This window comes from Trachypithecus francoisi, unplaced genomic scaffold, assembly GCF_009764315.1.
Source record: "Trachypithecus francoisi isolate TF-2019V2 unplaced genomic scaffold, Tfra_2.0 Contig00803, whole genome shotgun sequence".
NCBI classification, from domain to species: domain Eukaryota; kingdom Metazoa; phylum Chordata; class Mammalia; order Primates; family Cercopithecidae; genus Trachypithecus; species Trachypithecus francoisi.
The window spans coordinates 20,477-41,364 of record NW_022680911.1 but is presented as its reverse complement, the minus strand read 5'-3'; the positions used below and the strand labels follow the sequence as shown (position 1 = coordinate 41,364).

The following is a 20,888-nucleotide window of genomic DNA, read 5'->3' as shown; positions in this document are numbered from 1 at the left end:
ATGGCATGAACTGGGTTCATGGCAACCTCTGCCTCACAGGCTCAAGCCATCCTCCCACTTCAGCCTCCCCAGTAGCTGGGACCACAGGTGTGCGCCACCACACCTGGCTAGTTTTTTTGTAAAATTACCCTTGTACAGATGGGGTTTCGCTGTGTTGCCCAGGCCGATCTCGAACTCGTGAGCTCAAAGCAATCTGCCTGCCTCAGCCTCCGAAACTGCTGGGATTACAAGCATGAGCCACTGTGCCTGGCCTGGAAAAAAAAAATCCACTTCTAATCTAGCAAATTTTGTATTCTTGTTTACTATTTTAGCATTAATAACACCAAGTGACTTACATTCTCCTCATGAGCTGTATGCTAGGAATAAAAGCTTGCCACAGTGGAATTATCTAAACTAGAAGACATCAATACCAGGGATCCAACAAAAATCACCAAACGGGGCCACATGTTCATTTTATTTGATATATTTCTGGAAAAAAATGTTTGCCATAGCAAAGTGGAGAGAGGGGAGCCAAGCAGCAAAATACATCTGTAGTGAGGTAGAGAAAACAGTATCCACTAGAAATCTTTTCAGGAAGGGTGCCATTTTGGGTTGGAGAAACTCCTTGAAAGTTAATTTGGGGGAGAAGGAGAGTCCTTGAGGGACCAGGGTAAGGTCAGAACGTTTCCTGGGAGAAAGGGGAACATTTCTCTGGCTCATAAGGGCACAGTGCTGGACAGGGTGAAGAAGAAAAAGTCAGTCAAGAGTGGTACATTTCAGAACATGAAAGACCTCACACTGCATAAAATGGACTACACCTTAAGACTTCCAATTTTCAGTAAGACTCTTAGGCCCATATAAAATTCAGGAGACTGGATTTTTTGGTGTGGAAACCACTGAAGAGGCAGATTGTACGTCTAAACTTCAAGGGCGAGACTTCAGTATGAATTGGGAATTTAGAGTGTAGCAAAATAGTCAGACATTAGATAATAAATAAGCAAAGTTTATGAACAGTTCACCAAGAAATACAAATGGCTCTTTAACATATGAAAATATAACTGTGCAAGGAAAAAAAACATGCAAATTAGTTTCCAAGAGATACTTTCCATTTCTTGCATTGGCAAAGAACAAAAATTTCACTGACATAATTGTGAGGACAAATGCATTCACTAGTGGGAATTGGTAAAACTTTCATTGAGAGCAGTTTGGCAGTAACTATCAAAATTAAAAATGCACAAAATCTTTAACCTAATTATTTCAATTCTAGTAATTTATTCTATAGGCATAGACATGGGAAATGACTTTACATACAAAGGTATTCAATGCAGCATTATTTGTAATAACCAATGCCTAAAACCAACCTAGAGAGAGGTTAAAGTCCATACTATATGGCGCATGAAAAAGAAAGAGGCAACTATTTACATATTAATATAGAATAATGGCCAAGATACATTATTAACAGATAAAGTGCAGAAAACGCATATAGTATCTGTATTAATAAAAGGCAAAAATAAAGAGGAATATTATATACATAATTGCTTGTATACTTAGAAAATATTTCTGGAAGGATATTCAAAATGCTAAAAGTGGTTCTAAAGAGGAGAACTGGGTAGCAGGCAGACAGGGAAGAGAAGACTTTTTACTCTATACCTTTAATACACTCTGAATTTTGTACTATATGGATGTATTACCTACTCCAATAATAGAGACTGAGAAAATGAAAAGGACAACATATCAAGAATTGTGATAAATGCTAAGAAGGAGAAATATAGAACAGTTAGAACAAACAAAGGGGGACCAATCTAGACTTGTTTGGACAGGGAAATTTTTCCTGGGTAAGAGATGTTTAAAATGAGACCTAAAGGGTAAGGCATTAGCTTAGGGAAAGGTGAGAAGAGGTGTGCAGGCCAGGAAAGAATTCTAAGGCAAAGGAAGAACTTGTGCAAAAGGCCCTGAGGATGGAAGAAACTCAGCCAGTTTGCAGCACAGAATGAAGACCAGTGTGAAAAGAGAAAAAGGTAACAGGGTTGGTTGCAATAGGAGAAGAGGTAGAGTGCAGATCCACAAAGGCCATATGAGGAATTTTATTGTAAGGGCATTGGGAAGGCACTAGAGAATTTTGAGCAAGGAATGGCATGGTCAGAATGAACACTTAATAAACTCATGTTAGCTCATGAGTAGAGACTGAATTGGGAGGGGGACAAAAATTGATAATCTAATGTAAACTAAAGGATACTGCAAATGAGACGATGAAACGCTTCACTTGGACTAGTATGATGGCAAAGGAGATGAAGAAAAGGTAAATGGATTCTCAAGTTTAGAGGTGGGAAAACCTCCAATACACAGAATTGGATATGGGGGAATGAGGGAAAGGGAAATGGATGTTAAAGGAAGATTGCCAGGTTTCTAACTTTGAAAGCTGCTGGATGAGTGGTACAGCCAATTGCTGAAATGGGAAGACTTAAGGACAAAGATGTTTGTAGAAAGCTCATGAGGCTGTTTCCCAATATATAAAATCCCCCTGAAAGGGGTCCTGTGAGGAGCAAATGACATTCTTTATTCAATAACTAGAAGCCATTGCTATAATGCTTCAAAATCTCTCCTTTGACCCCAGATCTTGTGAGGAAGATAGAGCACGTTCTGTACAAGGGCCTTTTTAATAAGAAAGGACATTGGTTTCTCAAATTGCAATCACTAAACTTAAGGTGCTTTAATTATATACATAATTAGAAAAATCTCTTTTTAAAAAACATAATAGGTTGGATACTGCGGTTCACACCTGTAATCCCAACACTTTGGGAGGCTGAGGCAGGAGGATTGCTTGAGCCCAGGAGTTCAATACCAGCCTCGGCAACATAGTGAGACTCGTCTCTACAAAAAATTTTAAAATGAGCCAGGCATGGTGGCATGCGCCTGTAGTCCTAGCTACTTGGGAGACTGAGGAGAGAGGATCTCCTGAGCCCAGGAGTTCAAGGTCACAGTGAGCTATGATTGCACTCCTGAACTCCAGCCTGTGTGACAGAGTGAGATCCACTGTAAAACAAACAAACAAACAAAAAGTATCTTCACAGGAAAATCCCAGAAATCACATAAAACATGTTTCTTGTGTCACAGATGGATCTTTATTTCCCTTAGCAAATCTCCTCAAATGTGACCCTGCTTATCAAGACTGTTCAAATCATATAGCTGTGCTGGGCATACAAAAAAAAAAAAAGGGCATTTATCTATTTTTATGGTGGGGGCTGAGGACACAGAAGAGGAATCAGACATCGGTAACCTTTCAGCATCCCCAATATATGCATAAATGAGCTACAGTTGAGATTTTACATTTTTAATGTTCTATCATTTGTACTAACAAGGTCCATAGCCAGCTTTGTTCTGATGCCACCTGCTGGGCAAGTCTGTAGCACCTTATGCCTCTTTGGAAGTGTCCAGTCCTCCCGGACCCTATACCACAAACTCTTGAGAGTCCAGCCAACACTTTGGGAAATATCACTTCAGAATAATATGAAGCTTCAGTGGACTTCATGAAGCATTTTCAGTATGCCCATTCTTGATACTACAGATATACTCAATAGCAATCAATGGTGAATGTGGGCAAAGGCATAATACTGCATTGTTTGTGAGAAAAAATACTGGAAACATGGACATGTCCATCACTGTTTAAATAAACTAAGATACATCTTACACTAAGACATACTATGCAGCCTCTAAAAGTCCTCAGGTTGTTAAAATAAGTTACATGAAAGGAGTGTAGAAAATATAGTATGCTTCCATTCAGGTTTTTAAAAATAATAAGGGGGAGGCCAGGTGTAGTAGCTCATGCCAGAACTGTGGGAAGCCAAGGTAGGAGGCCAGGAGTTTGAGACCAGTCTAGGCAACACAGTGAGACTCCCCGCCACCGTCTCTACAAAAAATAAAAAAAAAGGGAAAAGATATTGACACATTTTAGAAATACAATTTGGAAAAGAAAACACAACAAACTGCTAAGATATTTGTCTCTGTGGAGGGAGTAGAGGCACTAGGGGAGTTAAGATGGGAAGGTGTTGCTTTTATGATTCTACAAAATTTATAGGTACTTTTAATTTTAAAAACAGTTAATGAGGCCAGGCATGATGGCTCACACCTGTAATCCCAGCACTTTGGGAGGCTGAGGCGGCTGGATCAACTGAGGTCAGGAGTTTGAGACCAGCCTGGCCAACATGGTGAAACCCTGTCTCTACTAAAAATACAAAAATTAGCTGGGTGTGGTGGCGGGTGCCTGTAATCCCAGCTACTCGGGTGGCTGAGGCACGAGAATCACTTGAAGCCAAGAGGCAGAGGTTACAATGAGCCTAGATTGTGCCATTGCACTCCAGCCTGGGCAACAGGGCCAGACTCTGTCTCAAAAAAGGAAAAAAATACTAGCTAATGAAATATGCAAATAAAACCATTGTTTAAACTCCCATTCCTAACCGGGCGTGGTGGCTCATGCCTTTAATCCCAGCACTTTGGAAAACCAAGGCAGGAGGATCACAGGCAACATAGCGAGACCCCAACCCTACCGAAAAAAAAAATTAGCCAGGCATGGTGGCACATGACTGTGGTCCCAGCTACTCAAGAGGCTGAGGCAGGAGGATCACTTGAGCCCAGAAGGTCAAGCCAGCAGTGAGTTATGATCATGTCATGGCATTCCAGCCAGGGTGGAGTGAGACCTGTTTCAAAAAAAAAATTTTTTTTTTTTTTTGAGAGGGAGTCTTGCTCTGTCACCCAGGTTGGAGTGCAGTGGCACAATCTTGGCTCACTGCAACCTCCGCTTCCGAGGTTCAAGCGATTCTCCTGACTCAGCCTCCCAAGTAGCTGGGATTACAGGCACCCACCACCACACCCAGCTAATTTTAGTATTTTTAGTAGAGTTGGGGTTTCACTATGTTGGCCAGGCTGATCTCAAACTCCTGATCTCAGGTGATCCACCTGCCTCGGCCTTCCAAAGTGCTGGGATTACAGGCGTGAGACACTGCGCCCGACCTAAAAAATTTTTTTGTTAAAAAAATTAACTATTTCTGAAATTCACTACTGATATGAAGAAAGTCACAAGGGAATATACCTCCCATTCTAGCAAACAACAACAAAAGGCCAGATTAGCTAGAAAATAAAAAATATGTTTAACTCATCAGAAAAGCTAAGGACACAAAGAAATCTGGGTTGGGTGCAGTGGTTTATGCCTGTAACCCCAGGACTTTGGGGCACCGAGGCAGGCAGATCGCTTGAGCTCAGAAGTTGGCCATCAGCCTGGGCAACATGGCAAAACCCTGTCTCGACAAAAAATACAAAAATTAGCCGAGTGTGGTGGTACACGCCTGTAATCCCAGCTGCTCAGGAGGCTGAGGTGGGAGGATCAGTTGAGCCAGGCAGGCAGAGATTGTAGTGAGCTGAGATCACTACAGGCTGTACTCCAAGCTGGGTAAGAGTGAGACCCTGTCTTAAAACAAAAATAAAAACCAAAGAAACCTAAATGATCCAAACTCCAGAAAGTGCCAACTCCTTCACAGGAGAGAAGAGACCCCCTAGCTGTTGTTATTCCTAGTTGAACTATGGTAGGAAGAGGAATACTACAGGGGTACAAAAGAGAAACCTGTTGAAATTTAACAAAATTTTCACAACCCCTTGGAGGCTGGTTTGACATTAGAACCTAGAGGACTCAAATCCACAGAGGAAGGCTTCCCACCAATCTTACCCCTTAGATGATAACCAGGTACAGGACGGTGTAGTACACTAAAGTTGTGGATAATAGAAGGAAAGCTGAGAGAGCTTGACTTCTCCCAAGGGCAAAATACCCTTTAAAGATGAAAGGGGAGGCAGGATTGTTGTGAAATCCAACAGAGGCACGCTTGGAGGCTAAGAGGGGTCAGAAATGCTAAGAAACCCATCCCCTAGGCATTGTGGACATTCCTCTACAAAAGGGCAGGGCACGCACGAGAGCTGAGAAAAATATCCTCCTGTCCCCAGCTCACTGATAAAAAAAATCCTGGCAGCAAGCTTGTAAAGCAGGGAAAGATCTCCCACGTTGATAAAAGCTGGTGGCTTAGCTATGAAGCAAAATAAGATCTCTGGAATCTTGCCAATGCCCAAAACTCAGACCCTGGTGATATGAGAGTTCTGATTCTACCTTCATTCAAAATATTTGAAGCTAGAGGTAAACTGAATCAAACTAAACTAAAACTGCAATGAAGCCCCAATCTAGAATTCATATACATCACATTGAGCCACCATTCAAGTGGCCTGAAAAAAAATACAAAGGACATGCCCTGTTTTGGAAGTAAATATTTGCTTCAATTTCTCTCTTTTTTTTTTCAACATAAAACGTCCATCATCCAATCAAATATACAAGTCATACAAAAGCAAGAAAATAAGATTCATGGTAAGGGAGGGGAAGGGCTCAACAGAAGCAGAACTAGATGTTGAATTATCAGTTTGGATCTTTAAAATAACTGATACAAGGAAAAAAAACAATAAAATAACTGATTAAGATACTAAAAAGTAGAGTGGAAAATGTGGAAAACATGAATGAAGAAATAGGAAATTTCAGCAGAAAATGGTAACTATACAAATATAATGAAATGCTAGAAATAAAAATATTAGAAAAAAATTAAAAATAATTCAGTGCAACTATGTATTCATAAATAACTAAAAACAAAAAAATTTTAAATGGAGAATTCAATAGACAAGTTTAACAGGTTAACATTGGAAAGCATCAAAAAACTTAAAGATGGTTAAATGGAAAGTATCCAAACTGAAAACAAAAAGAAAACAGGGCAGGGGAAAAATCACCTGAGATCTGTAGGTTTATATCAAATCATCTAATATACATGTAAATAGAATCTCCAAAGAGGAGAAGCAAGAAAGTATGAGACAAGAGAAAAATGTAAACAGATAATGGCCAAGAAAGAATCAATATTAATGAAAGACATCAACACAGATCCAAGAAGTTCAGTAAGCTCTAGACAAAGAAAAACATCCCTAGATATATCCTAGTCAATCTGCTGAAAAGTAAATATAATGCACAGATGCAGCCATTGAGAACAACCACACATTATGGAAAGGGAAATAAAAATTAAAATGATGAATGACTTCTCACCAGAAACAAATGAGGCCTGAGTACAATAAAATAACTTCTTTAAAGTACTGAAAGAAGAAATAAAAGGTCAACATAGAATCCTATATCCAACTAAAATACCCCTTAAAAATAAAAGGAAGGACATTCTCTAATAGACAAAAGCTGAGAGAACTTATCTCTATTAAAGACTGCAATAGGGCCAGGCACAATGGCTCACACCTGTAATCCCAGCACTTTGGGAGGCCAAGGTGGGCAGATCACCTGAGGTCAGGAGTTCAAGACCAGCCTGGCCAATATGGTGAAACCCCGTTTCTACTAAATATATAAGTTAGCTGGGCTTGGTGACATGTGCCTATAATCCCACCTACTTGGGAGGCTGAGGCAAGAGAATCGCTTAAACCTGGGAGGCGGAGGTTGCAGATCGCACCACTGCACCCTAGCCTGGGCGACAGAGCAAGACTCAGTCTCAAAAAACAAAAACAAACACAAAAAAACAGAAAAAAAAAACAAAAACAAACACAAAAAAACAGAAAAAACAAAAAACGCTGCAATAGGCTGGGCACTGTGTCTCATGCCTGTAATGCCAACACTTTGGGAGGGCAAGGTAGGAGGATCACTTGAGCCTAGGAGTTCCAGATCAATCTGGGCAACATATCAAGACTCCATGTCTACAAAAAAGAAAAAGAAAAATTAGCCAGGTGTGGTGGCGCACACCTGTGGTCCCAGCTACTCAGGAGGCTGAGGCAGGATGACCGCTGGAGCCAAGAAAGTTGAGGCTGCAGTGAGCCACATTCATGCCACCACACTCCAGCCTGGGTGACAGAGACCCTGTCTCAAAACAAAAACAAAAACAGTCCATGGGAGCCAAGTGTGGTGGCTCACACCTCTAATCTCAGCACTTTGAGAGGTCAAGGCAGGAGGAGTGCTTGAGGCCAGGAGTTTGAGGCCATCATGGGCAACAAGGCAAGACCTACAAAAAATTTCTTAAATTTGCCTGGTGTGGTGATATGCACCTGTAGTCCTAGTTACTCAGGAGGCTGAGGCAGGAGGATTGCTTGAGTCCAGGAGCTTAAGGCTGCAGTGAGCTATGATCGTGTCATTGCGCTCTAGCCTGGCAGCCTGAGCAACAGAGTAAGACTGTCTCTAAAACAAAAACAAAACTGTCCATGGGCTGGATCTGGCCCATGGGCCACTGTTTGCCAACCCCTACAGCATACCATCTTAACAAAATAAAAAAGAGAAATACATAATAATCTTATTAGAAGCTAAAAACGCATCTCACACAATTTAACAACCCTTCCTAATAAAAATTCTCAACAAATTAGAAATAGAAAAGAACTTCTTTGGGCTGTTCTGTGAAAAACTTACAGTTAACATTATACTTAGTGATGAAATGTTAAAATCTTTATCCCTAAGATTGAGAGAACAAGGCAAGGTGTCTGCTCTCACCACACGTTAAACATTGCACTAGATATTGTAGCCAGTGCAGAAAGGCATTATTTGCAAACTACACTGTTGTGTATATATTTAATGTAAAACTGTATGGAATCTACAAGAACTATTTCTAGTATAAATGAATTTAGCAAGGTGGCACGATTCAAGATCAACCTACAAAAATCAGCCAGGTGCACTGGCACATGCCTAAAGTCCCAGCTACTTGGGTGACTGAGGCATGAGAATCCCTTGAGCTCAGGAGTTTGAGACCAACCTGGGCAACATAGTGAGACCCATCTCTAAACAAACAAACAAAAAATCAATTGTATTTCTAGATACTAGCAACAAACAACCTAAAAATGCAAATTAGCCAGGTGTGGTGGCCAACAAGAGCAAAACTCCATCTCAAAAAAGAAAAAAAAATTAAAAATATTTTAAAAACCAAATGCTTAAGAAAACGTCTAATGTAAGATATGCAAGTCTTATGCAAGGGAAGCTACAAAACATTGCTGAGCAAAAAATTTAATACCTAAATAAATGACAAGACCTAATATGTTCATGGATTAGCTGACTCAATACTATTAAAATGTTCATTCTAAATTGACCTATAGACTCAACAAAACCCCATATCAAGATTCTAGCAGTTATTTATTTATTTATTTATTTATTTATTTTTTTTGAGACGGAGTCTTGATCTGTTGCCCAGGCTGGAGTGCTGTGGCCGGATCTCAGCTCACTGCAAGCTCCGCCTCCCGAGTTCACGCCATTCTCCTGCCTCAGCCTCTTGAGTAGCTGGGACTACAGGCGCCTGCCACCTCGCTCGGCTATTTTTTTTATTTTTTAGTAGAGACGGGGTTTCACTGTGTTAGCCAGGATGGTCTCGATCTCCTGACCTCATGATCCACCCCTCTTGGCCTCCCAAAGTGCTGGGATTACAGGCTTGAGCCACCCCGCCTGACCTATTTATTTATTTTTTAAGACAGGGTCTTGCTGTCACCCAAGCTGGAATGCAGTGGCATGAACACAGCTCACCCAGCACAGCTAAGTTTGAAAAACAAGATGAGCTAATTCTAAAACTTTTATGACAATCCAAAGAATCAAGAATAACCAAAGCAGTCTTGAAAAATAAAAAACGGAAGGATTTACTAATTTAAAGACTTACTAGAAGGCTTCAATAATCCAAAGTGTGGTACTGATGTAAGGATACACAAATAGATTAATGGACCAGAACAGAAAATGTAGAAATACACACGCACATGTGATCAATTTTTAACCAAGGTACCAAGTCAATTTCATGGGTAGAGAAAAGTCTTTTTAAGTAAATGTTGCTGGAACAACTGTATATCCATGTTGGAAAAAAATCAAACCTCATTCTGTTCACAAAAATTAATTTGAGATGGATCACAGACCTAAACATACAATTTCAAACCATAAAACTTCTAGAAGAAAATATGTTCTTTGTGACTCTGAGGTCATAAAACCATAAAATAAAAAAAACGGATAAAGTGGATTTTATCAAACAAATTTGTTCATCAAAAGATCCCAATAAGTGAATACAGAGTCTTTAAAAAAAAATCATAGCATATCTATCCATCAAAGGATTTATATCCAAAATACAAATAATACCTACAATAAAAAGACACCCAACTTTAAAATGAGAAAAGACATGAAAGACACTTCATGAAAGATATACAAATGAAAAATAAGCATATGAAAAAGTGCTCAACATCACTAATCATCTGGGAAATGTAATGTAAATTAAAATCAGTTATTTAATATATGCTGAAATGGCTAATATTAAAAAACCTGACAATGTAAATGTTGACAGACATGTGAAGCAACTGTAACTCTCATACATGACTGATGGGAGTACAAAATGGTAAAACCACTTTGGAGAACAAGAGGGCAGTTTCTTATAAACATGCACTTACCATATGAACCAGTAATTTTCTACTCTTATTTATCCAAGAGAAATGAAAACGTATATCCACAAAAAACAAAAACAAAAGGCTGTGTTAAGAATATCGATAGCATCCTTATTCATAATTGCCCCAGACTGGAAACAACCTAAAAGTCCTTCACTAGGAGAATGAATAAACAAATTGTGGTATATTTATAGAATGAAATACTACTCAGCAATAGAGAACAATGTCCTGATATATACAATATGGATGTCTTTCAAGCATTATCAGTGAAAGAACCCAGATGCAAAGGAGTACATTATTCTATGATTCCACTTATATGTAATCCAAAAGCAGGTAAAACAAATCTTTAGTGATAAAAATCAGGAAGTGATCGCTGGAGTGGGGAGGCGCTCAGGGGTGATTTAAAGGTATTTGAGAACTTTCTGGGTTAATTGTAATGTTTTATGTCTTCTTTTGGTAATTATTACACAGATGTATACAATTGTCAAAACATCAAACTTAACACTTAAGATGTGTGCATTTTGTAATAATATTAATTTCTACATATCAGTTTAAAATAAAGGTGAGCAGTGGATTCCTATTCCAGGAGTGTTTGTCTCCGACTCTTTCCTGGCCTACTATCAGTTTGCTTCAGTGAGATTTTGGGGCTCCAATCTATTCAGGACCAGGCTCTTGATTATGGAATTTATCTTAAAGGGCACACAATCCAGTGTCCCAGAGATAGTATTTAGAATCTGTAAAGCAATTTTGTGGAAACAACAGTCATTTATTTCCATCAGTTAGTGAGCAACCATTTGACCATTGTAAGGCACTGGCTTGTACATGGACTTCCTTAAAGTACAGCACTTAACCTACTTTATTGCAAGCTAGTCACAATGGAGTAAAAATTAATTATTCAAAGACATGGAGAACATTATCACCTTTCATTAATCCCATTCTCTAGCATTTGCTGCCCTGACCTTTACAACACTCCAAATTAGTACTAGGACTTTTGGATACAAAATCATTTCCTATCCACAGCAGACATCTTTTCCAAAGCAGGTAGACACTCAGATCATTCTTCCTTATTAGAAAACTCTTTAGTGCTTTCCCTAGTTAGATAGAAATAAACCACAAGTCTGGGTATGTGGTAGGAATTTATTAACAAGCAAACATCTTTGTTCATACCAGGAAGACCAGCAATTAGATTATAAATGACTTGAGAGCAAGTGCAAGAACTTAACAATTTTAGAGCATTCCATGAGAATGTCTATTTGCCCAAGAAGGCCCACAAGAAGTGCTCTACAAATGCTGGTTATTATTTTATGCTGTACTTCCTCTGAGAAAATGATGTGACATATAGAGGTGGGAGTACACATAGCAAAGAAGTCTCCCTCTAAAAGGAAGATGGGAAATTCAAGTAATGGTGTTTTTGGGTAAGATCCCTAAGAAAACTTAGGACAAAATCCTGCTGTGTTTGCTCAGTCCTCAGGAATCCCACTTGACCAACTGACTCCAGAGAGCTAGAGCCTCACTGCACATGCCTCAGATTCATAATTCTAAGAACAGCCATTTAATGTGCACTGAACTGGCTTACAGGGCACTACTCTGCTGTTATACAGAAACAAACCTTAGCTATCAGAAGGAAATCTGAAATCTATAGAAACGTTTTCAGTCTTAAAAAGCTTTCTGGGGGATAAACTGTCTACCATAAAGAGTTGGTTTTGTATTATTTTTTTTGAGACAGTCTCTCTGTTGCCCAGGCTGGAGTGCAGTGGCGTGATCTTAGCTCACTGTAACCTCCACCTCCCGGGTTCAAGCGATTCTCCTGCCTCAGCCTCCTGAGTAGCTGGGATTACAGGCATGCGCCACCATGCCTGGCCAATTTTTGTATTTTTAGTAGAAACGGGGTTTCACTATATTGGCCAGGCTGGTCTCGAATTCCTGACCTTGTGATCCACCTGCCTCGGCCTCCCAAAGTGCTGGGATTACAAGGTGTGAGCCACCATGCCCGGCCTGGTTTTACATTTCTATAATCACCCTCCAAATTCTCATTCTGAAAGAAACTTGAATACTCCATGGCTAAAGGCAGGCAGGTGACTTGGAGTAAATACCGAACAGGCATAATCAGTGAAGAGGGTTTTACAAGTGCCAAATAAGACATAAATTGTTGCTGAGGGAATATTATGTATATAAAGTCAATGTCAGCTGGGCATGGTGGGTCGCACCTATAGTCCCAGGTACTCAGGAGGCTGTGGCAGGAAGATGGCTTGAGTCCTGGAGTTCATGGCAATAGTGCACCCGAATTGTGCCTGTGAAGAGCCATTATACTCCAGCCTGGGCAACATAGTGAGACCCCACCTCTAAAAAAATAGTAATTTTTTTAAAAGCCCATGTCATCAGATCAAAGTAAGTAAGGTTGAACTTCTGGAAAGGCTTTGGAAATGCAGGGCTGGCTTGCTTAATTCATTAAAACGCTAGGGTGACTCTCAAATGTGAGCAGAAAAAAGGAATACTTTGAGTACTTCTGAACAGTGTATCTGAGATCACCAACAAAAGAGGCATTTGTTTTGAAGAGATGAGCCAAGATAAGAATTAAGTTTCCAGGGCAATCTTAGGTTGGAAGTCCCCTAATCAGTCTATATATAATTTTAGCAGGTGCTTTTGGTGACTGAGAAGCAGATACAGTGTGGTGAAAATAATATACTGATCAAATAGCAGAGCTGGCTCTGATCTTAACTGGTTGAGCAGCCTTGGGCAATCCACTGAATCTATACAGAATCAAGGTTGAGAGCTTCAGACAAACCAACAGACCTTTTGTTCACTGCTGTAGCGCCAGTGCCTGGCACTGTGGGTGGCAACCAATAAAACCTAGGTTTGTAACTTCATTCTGCCACTTACTAACAGGATGACCTCAGGGAAACTACCCATCTTCTTTGAGCTTCTATTTTCTTATTTATAAAATGAAAATAGTAACTACATCATAAGATTGAGATGGAAGAGCTAGAAGCAGTGGCACATGCCTATGATCCCAGCTACTCAGGAGGCTGAGGCAGAAGGGGTGGTTGAGCCCAGGAGTTCAAGTACAGCCTGGGCAACACAGCAAGACTGTCTCTTAAAAAAAATAAAAATAAAAATAAACAAGATGGAAACAAACCATTTGGTAAATACTAAGTCGCCACAATTATCTATCATATGACAATTCATTACATATAGTTAAAAAATTAAAACTTCAGGGCATTTCAGTTTTGTCAAAGACAATTTCCATGATGTGAACCCAGCTAACTAGGATCTCCAAGTTTTCCTTCCTGATTAAGCTCTCAACATCCACGCTTGTATTGATGATCCTGCCCCATGGATCTGATTGTTTCTCTCTACATGTGTCTGGAACAGTTAACATGGTAATACCCGGAGCTACGGGGTAACTGACAGGAAAAGCAGCAGTAAGAGCCGCAAGAGAATGATGTACAGATGGCAGACAATACCATTTTAGGGGTCCAAAATGGTTTTCTAGTTCCCAGTTCAATCTCATCCTGCTTTTGGGAATCTCTGAGACAGCTCTGTATCCTTATCTTTTGCCCAAGTTAGCACTATTGTGCTTATTATTGTAACTAGGTTTTGTTTTCACATGTTCTTTGATCCTCACAATACTCCTACGTAACAGACAACAGCATAACAGAACGAACATATGGAATCAGACAAGCATGGCCCTGTTAAACACTCAGTGTGTAACTTTGGAGTACGTTAGTAGTGTATGAGTGTCTTTCCTCATAAAAATAGGGTAACAATGCCCATTTTGCTTTAGGGCTGCTTGGAAGATACAGACAAAAGTAAGGCATGTGGCAAGAAGCACTCAACAAATTACAGTTCCTATTAGTATTCCCATTTTACAAAAGGGAAAACTATGGCTGAGAAGTGTCAATATTCTTACTATTATACCACACTTGAAAAAAAAATAACAAGATTATCAAAAGAATGAAAGAAGTAGGAAACTTGTGAACTCTAAGTGCTCGTGGAATTGTGCAGATTTGATGCAAATAGCTTTAATGACAGTTTTGCTTATAACCAGTCAACTTCCTTCGCTCAGACTCTATTATTTTCCCTAGATTTCTCCCCCTTGGCAAGAGAATGTACTGCCAATCAACATGGCTGCTTGTCAGTTCTACTTCTTGGTAAGACTTTGTTTTGTGATTTTCTCCAAGGTGGACCATTTACCAGAAAACCGACAAAAAAACAAATCGGGCACTGCACACCAGACCCTTGGGAGGCACCATTCCACAAAACCCACTCAACTAGGGCCTCCAGTGAGGCCCTATTCTGAGCCCATCAATTTGCCTTGAATTATTTTGTCCCTTATGATCTGGAGTTGCTCGCCTATATTCTCTTTTTGCAACTATAGAAGGCAATCCAGATCACAGATCTCAACCTAGTCTGCACATGAGAATCACTGATTAGAATCAGGGGGTGAGAATGTGGAAAGGGCTTTACAAAAAATACTGATGCCTACCCAAAGCAATTAAATCATAATCTCCACAAGGTAAGACTCAGGCACTAATAATTGTTTAAAGCTTCTCAGTGATTCCAATTCGCAGACAAATTTAAGTATCACTGGTCTAGGTAATGCCAGATGGACAGTGGCATTGTTGCAAGCCAAGACTAATAGAAGCTGGAAAATAAACTGCCCGTGGCCGGTTTTTCTTTGGCCCACATTTAATTAAGATAATTCACATGAAGAAGATTTCACAGGCTCTTCTCAGAGCCCATATAGTCCAGGGTAGTCTATTTCTAAAATATTTACTTGGCTCTTGGTGACATTTCAGTTTGAGACTCCTGGATTACTTGAGACCTCTGAATTACTATGGTAATAAGGTTGTTGTGGCACTGATAGGGCTGCTACATATCAATGTGTGACTGATTCACAAATTCTAACTGGCTCCTACCCTGAAAATAGTCCTAAATAAGCACATCTGTGGCCCTAAATAAACGATAGCCTGAAAACCGCTTTTCACACATATCTCATATTATTTTTTTCCATCCTAAATGCTACTGCCTAGAGAAAGGTCAACAATAGTTGCCCTAAAAACTGGACCTAACTCCACACAAAAGCAAAAACTAAAAACCCAAAAGTTGTCTGTTTACTCCACTGGTAGGCACTATTTCACTGATATCCAACTGAGTATTTCTGAGTTGGCTATTTGATCTTGGGTAACTACAGAAGCAAAATCCTTAAAACCAACCAGATATAACCAAAGATATATCTTTACCCCCAAAGATATATGAAAGATCTGAGGGACCCACACATTTTCCTGTTTCTGAAGGAGCCAGAATTTTCTCATAAAACTCACTGCTTATCATCTTTTTAAAGCCTCAAAGGCTGAGATCCAAGGGATATGGATGTTCTGTGCATTTTCAGTTATCAATTGCAAAACAAATCCTGTAACAATTTTCCACAGACTATCCAAAATTCTTTACAATGGAAATCCATTTGAATAACTAAACCAACTGCAAATTACTTGGGCACTATTTAGCAAATCATACTAAACCATTTATTCTGAACTACCGTGACAGTCTTCACATGAAGACTGCCTACCTTAATCTGCAAGATGAAAAGGGCTACTCTTCTATCCATGGATGGTTTCTAATGAGGCAAAACACAGGGCCACATTAGTTGCAAACTGCAACAACGAATGAAAGATCAGAGATAGTATAGAGCAACCTCTAACAGTAGCAATGATAGGCATTTATAATAGTCTTTAATGTGGTTTAAAAGTACAACAATATAGTTAAGAACTACCTTCCCTGGCACAGAATACTAGGTCATTCTGAGACCAGAATAACAAACTATGATACAAAGAGGTAGTATGATGTTAAGTTTCAGGTAGAAGGAAATGAAAAATTGGGTGAGTTATTTAACCTCAGTGAGCCTTATCTTCCTCCTTTATAAAAAAGGGCAATTTCTTTTCCACTTGTTTTAGACAGTAAGTTGAAGTGCTTTGAAGAGGAAAAGTGATCAACTCCCATAATTACAGATTCAAGTAAGAGTAAATTAAATTGTCCTAAAACCTAGACTTGGCCAGAGTATCAACGACAAACTATCTTCAACTCTGGGACCTGGTTTCAGAAAACTCTCCCTTCATCCCTATATAACAGTACCACCTTTAAGAGTGAGCTAAAATGAAAGTAATGTGAAGGAGTTTTGAGGTTAGCTAAGAATGACTCAAAGTATTTTCTTTAAAAAGTGGCAAAGAGCTATTGAGCATTTTTGTATCACTGTTACAACACGAACAACTTAAATTCATATTTGAGACGCAGAAATTGGAAAGCGTTCAGAAAATGCTCTGAAAGCTTCATTAACCAAGTTAAATGTTGGGGGAATGGGCTCATTCACAGTTCCCAAAGAAACTGAACCAAATTTAGACATTTTATATTAAGTGGGAACAGTGAATAAGGCACATAATACAGGTGGCTATTAGCCACCTTTAGTCATTTTTTAACTATAAAAATAAACATAAGTAACTAATGGAATAACAAAATAAAAGTTTATTTTATTAGAATTAGGAATGTTCTTTCCCTCTGGGCAACCTGAACAGTCCAGTTACAATGAAATCTAAGAACAGTTATTTCCACAGCACAGGGTGCTCTATGCACAAAATTACAGGGTTAGGAGCATTTAATCAATTTACCAATCTGATTGTCTCACCAACCCACCCCATCCCATCCCCCAAGTGCTCTATTACCAGGGTTTGTAGCTAAAAGAATTTGTTACATTAACTCCTTTTCTCTCTTCTACTAAATTTCAGTTCCTAATCCTGGTTGAACCACTTTATTACACTGCAGATTCAACCATTTCAAATGAAGTCAGCCAGTCTTGGATCTGTTGTATATGTGTGTATGTATACACGTGTATCTAATATATTTATTTAAACACACAGAAAACACATACAATCTGGGTTGTGGAAAATTACAGATAATTTAGTCTGATGATATTATATGCTACTCAATTTTACCACTGTGGTTTTTGTGTCCTGAGCTTTGGATCAAAATTTTATTTTAAATCACTGAAAGTCCATCTGCTGCTGATTGTTCAAATGAAGCATGTACTTTTAAAAAGAATGAAACTGACCTCAAGACATGGAGACGCTGGTGCTTACTGTGAATAGAGCCCTCAGATAAGACGACTTACGTAGGTGAAACAGGGAAGCTGTCATAATACGGTTTGCCTATCCCAGCTGGGTGCACTGAATCTACTAACAACATAAGCAATTCACTATGGGAATTCCATCATATATGGTGGTATCTGTTGAAAGCTTGCAAGTAGAAAAGGGCCAGTTCATCTTGATCATACAAATTTGGGAATGCACCCACAACTGCAATACCCTCAGGTAGTATGCCAACACTGAAACTAGAAAGCATCTCTAAAAAGCACTGTTCCTCACGGGTGAAGACTGGTATTATGACGTGCACACACAATGTTGGGGTATTTGTTGCAACAGGAACACATGGATTTATGACACTCAAACCTAGATACTGCAAAGTTAACTGGTAAGACTTTTTTTTTTTTTAAACACCACACATACACAAAGCATTTTAAAGGAGCCACATACATCTATCTAGCAACTCTGACTGCTTTTCAAAGTTACCAGGGAAAGGAACTTAGGCTTTCTTTAAAAAAATCTCCTTAGTTTTAATGTATGTCTTTTTAAGATTGATAATGTCATTTGAAGTAAAATAATGTCATATGAATAATGTCATATGGAAGAGGGGAGGGAGACGAGAATATGGAGGAAGCAGACACTGAATTCAGATTTGCACCTGAGGTGGCAAGGGAGGAAAGGAGAAAAGGTACAGGTAAAGTTGATCCTAAAGCGACAAGTGGTTTAAGGAAGCAGCATTTATACTCAGCAAACATTCACTGATTTTTGATGGGAAAAGAACAGTTGCCAGTACATCTCCTGTAACAACCTTTTCTAAAAGGAAAAGTAGGGTTGATTCAGCAAAGCCTAACTTAGGCAAAAGGCCAGAGGAAAGTGAACCTACTTCCCAATGGAGTAATAGGATGTACAATGTAAGAGCAGACAAAGCTGCCTCACAAATGGTAAACACTCCCTAGGCACAAGACATTTAAAGGAAGACGAAGAGGTCCTCAGCCTCAACTGGTATTTCATATTTAGACCTCTTAACCTAGTTGCCTAGCTCACTCTGTACTCCTGTATAAAACTGACAGATTTACGGATGCTGACCTATTGAAAAATACCACAGCCAGAATGGCCTAAACATGTATATAGTTAATAAAACCACCACCATCCTTTACTTTTAACATAGCTCTTAGTAGAAATTTCATAAAAATGGACATCACAGCTAAAATGCATTATTAATTCTCCTATGTGCTGACAATAAAAAAGCAGCAAACTCAGTGATTTCTATTTAAATGCACTAGATGGGAATATCATGTTCTAGGGGTGTTTGCCTTCAAACCGAACCCACAGCAACACACACAAGCAATTTCAGTATCCGCCATTTTAAATTCACAATCTGAGACTAAATGAATGGCTATTTATATTTAAAGCAAAACATTTTGTTTGACACCCTAATGTAGAGAAGGGGTGACAGACGAGCCATAACTAAAATCTGAAAAGGCTCAAAGCAGCAATTAAGGGAAAACCGAAAAGTAAAAGAAATTTTTAAATGCTTCCATTGGATGTGACAGGGAACTTAAGCCTACAGCTGTGCGCATAACACGGGCACACAAAGGCTTGGGTAGAGGCGTGATGCCATGGAGGGGGATTAGGTTGGGAACAGGTTAAATCATGAACTATAGCAACAAAACTCGCTGCTGTAGCCCTTAATCAGGTCATGGCATTTATTCAGAGCTTGACCTCCCTTGTCCTGATCAAGAGCAGGAATTCAAGGCATGAGGCCCATGGTCAGCAACAGACATACCAACACCAGAAAGGGCAAAGTAACCTCAGGAAAGTGAAAGAGCTCTAGATAGGTCTTCCAGAGGTGCTCAACCAACACACCTTCATCCCAACCCCAACCCGGGAAAGATAAGCAAACTGAAAGAAAATGCACAGCAAATAGACATAATCTTGAAGATTTTTAAAGAATAAATATTTTTTTTGTAATTAAACATTATGCAAACACGTGCCACGCTTGCTTTGTCCATGCATATGCGCTATATACAATTTTGAAAAATACTGTGTTGTCCTCTTGTTTTAAAAGTCATATACAAAGTTTTTATGTTTTTTGTTTGTTGAATCCTCTTGCTGCCTACCCCTTCCCCATCCCAAGATTTTCTTTACAAGGAACTAAGCATCATTCACTCATGACCTTGGGGTATGAGAGAAAGAGAGTCAGTCTGTGTGTGGGTGTATCTGTATGTGTAGGGGAGGAAGGGGAAGAGGTCCTTTACCAAAGTACAACAAAATGGCTGGTTTGAACATGAAAAGCAGTATCAAGGAGCTGTTTGAAATTTTAACTGTACTACACTCAGGAAAAGGAAAAAGAAAAAGAAAAAAGGAGTCAGCTTTGAGAATGAAGCTACGTTACAAGTTAAAGTTGGACGGCTTTTAGTGTGTCTATCACACTTTTGTTGGCGGCCTAGAATACTGTTGTACAATGGTTTATCTACCTTTTTTATTACAATATAATTTACTTAAACTTTCCGTTAACAAAACAATTCTGGTACTACAGACCAGTGGTGTCAGAATAGGCTTACTGCCTCCTTGTTTGTGTTTGTTTTGTTTTAATTGCATGAGCACTCTAGATGGTAAAGTTTTCAGAGTTCATTTTATGCAGGGCCATTCTCAGTCCTCAATGTACTCCCACAGATCTTTTTCATAGCCTTCGTGCACATGCTGTAACAAAACCCTTCGTCGACTCTCACAGAGAAAAAAAAAACTTGTTGTCAGCCTCTAATAATAAAAAAAGAGGCATTTACTTATTTTTAAGGCATCCCTATAGTTTATCCAGACTCGGAACCAAGCACCTATTTTTAATTTTAATAGGCACATGTTCAGGTCTAGATGTACAGACACATCAAACTGCTTCTAATATTAAAATAGTATTTTCTGAAAGCCATTATTCCATGGGAATTAATTTTAAAGCAATAAAGTATTACAAGTTCTGATGGACCTTAGAAATAATTCAGTCCCACAGTTCTGCAGATAAACAGGTTCAGAAATAATTTCATGGGTTCTTTATTCACGTCCTTAAAAATCTTTGTTAACTGTAAAAGTACTATGAACACATTATAGTAGCTAAAATTGGCTAAGGGAAGGGAAGATATTGGTTAGGACTAAATCTCCAAGTCTTCCAAACTCCCCAAGTTTCCTACTACTTTCAAAAGACACTAGCAATTTGTCACTTTGGGAGAAAGAGCTTCATGTTGAGAAATCAAACATTTTGCATCTCTATCTTAAGAGACGGCACATCTTGAAAAATCAACTCCTAGGACAAGTATCTCCTTAGATTAT

The 20,888-nt window shown here is 39.2% G+C and overlaps 1 protein-coding gene across 1 annotated transcript in view; it reads right to left on the bottom strand.

The window, feature by feature from the left end:
• Positions 1–20,888, bottom strand: part of LOC117089142 — a gene marked incomplete at its 5' end in the record, with an annotated part of 48,609 nt that overhangs the window by 15,570 nt on the left and 12,151 nt on the right. The window lies entirely within an intron of this gene.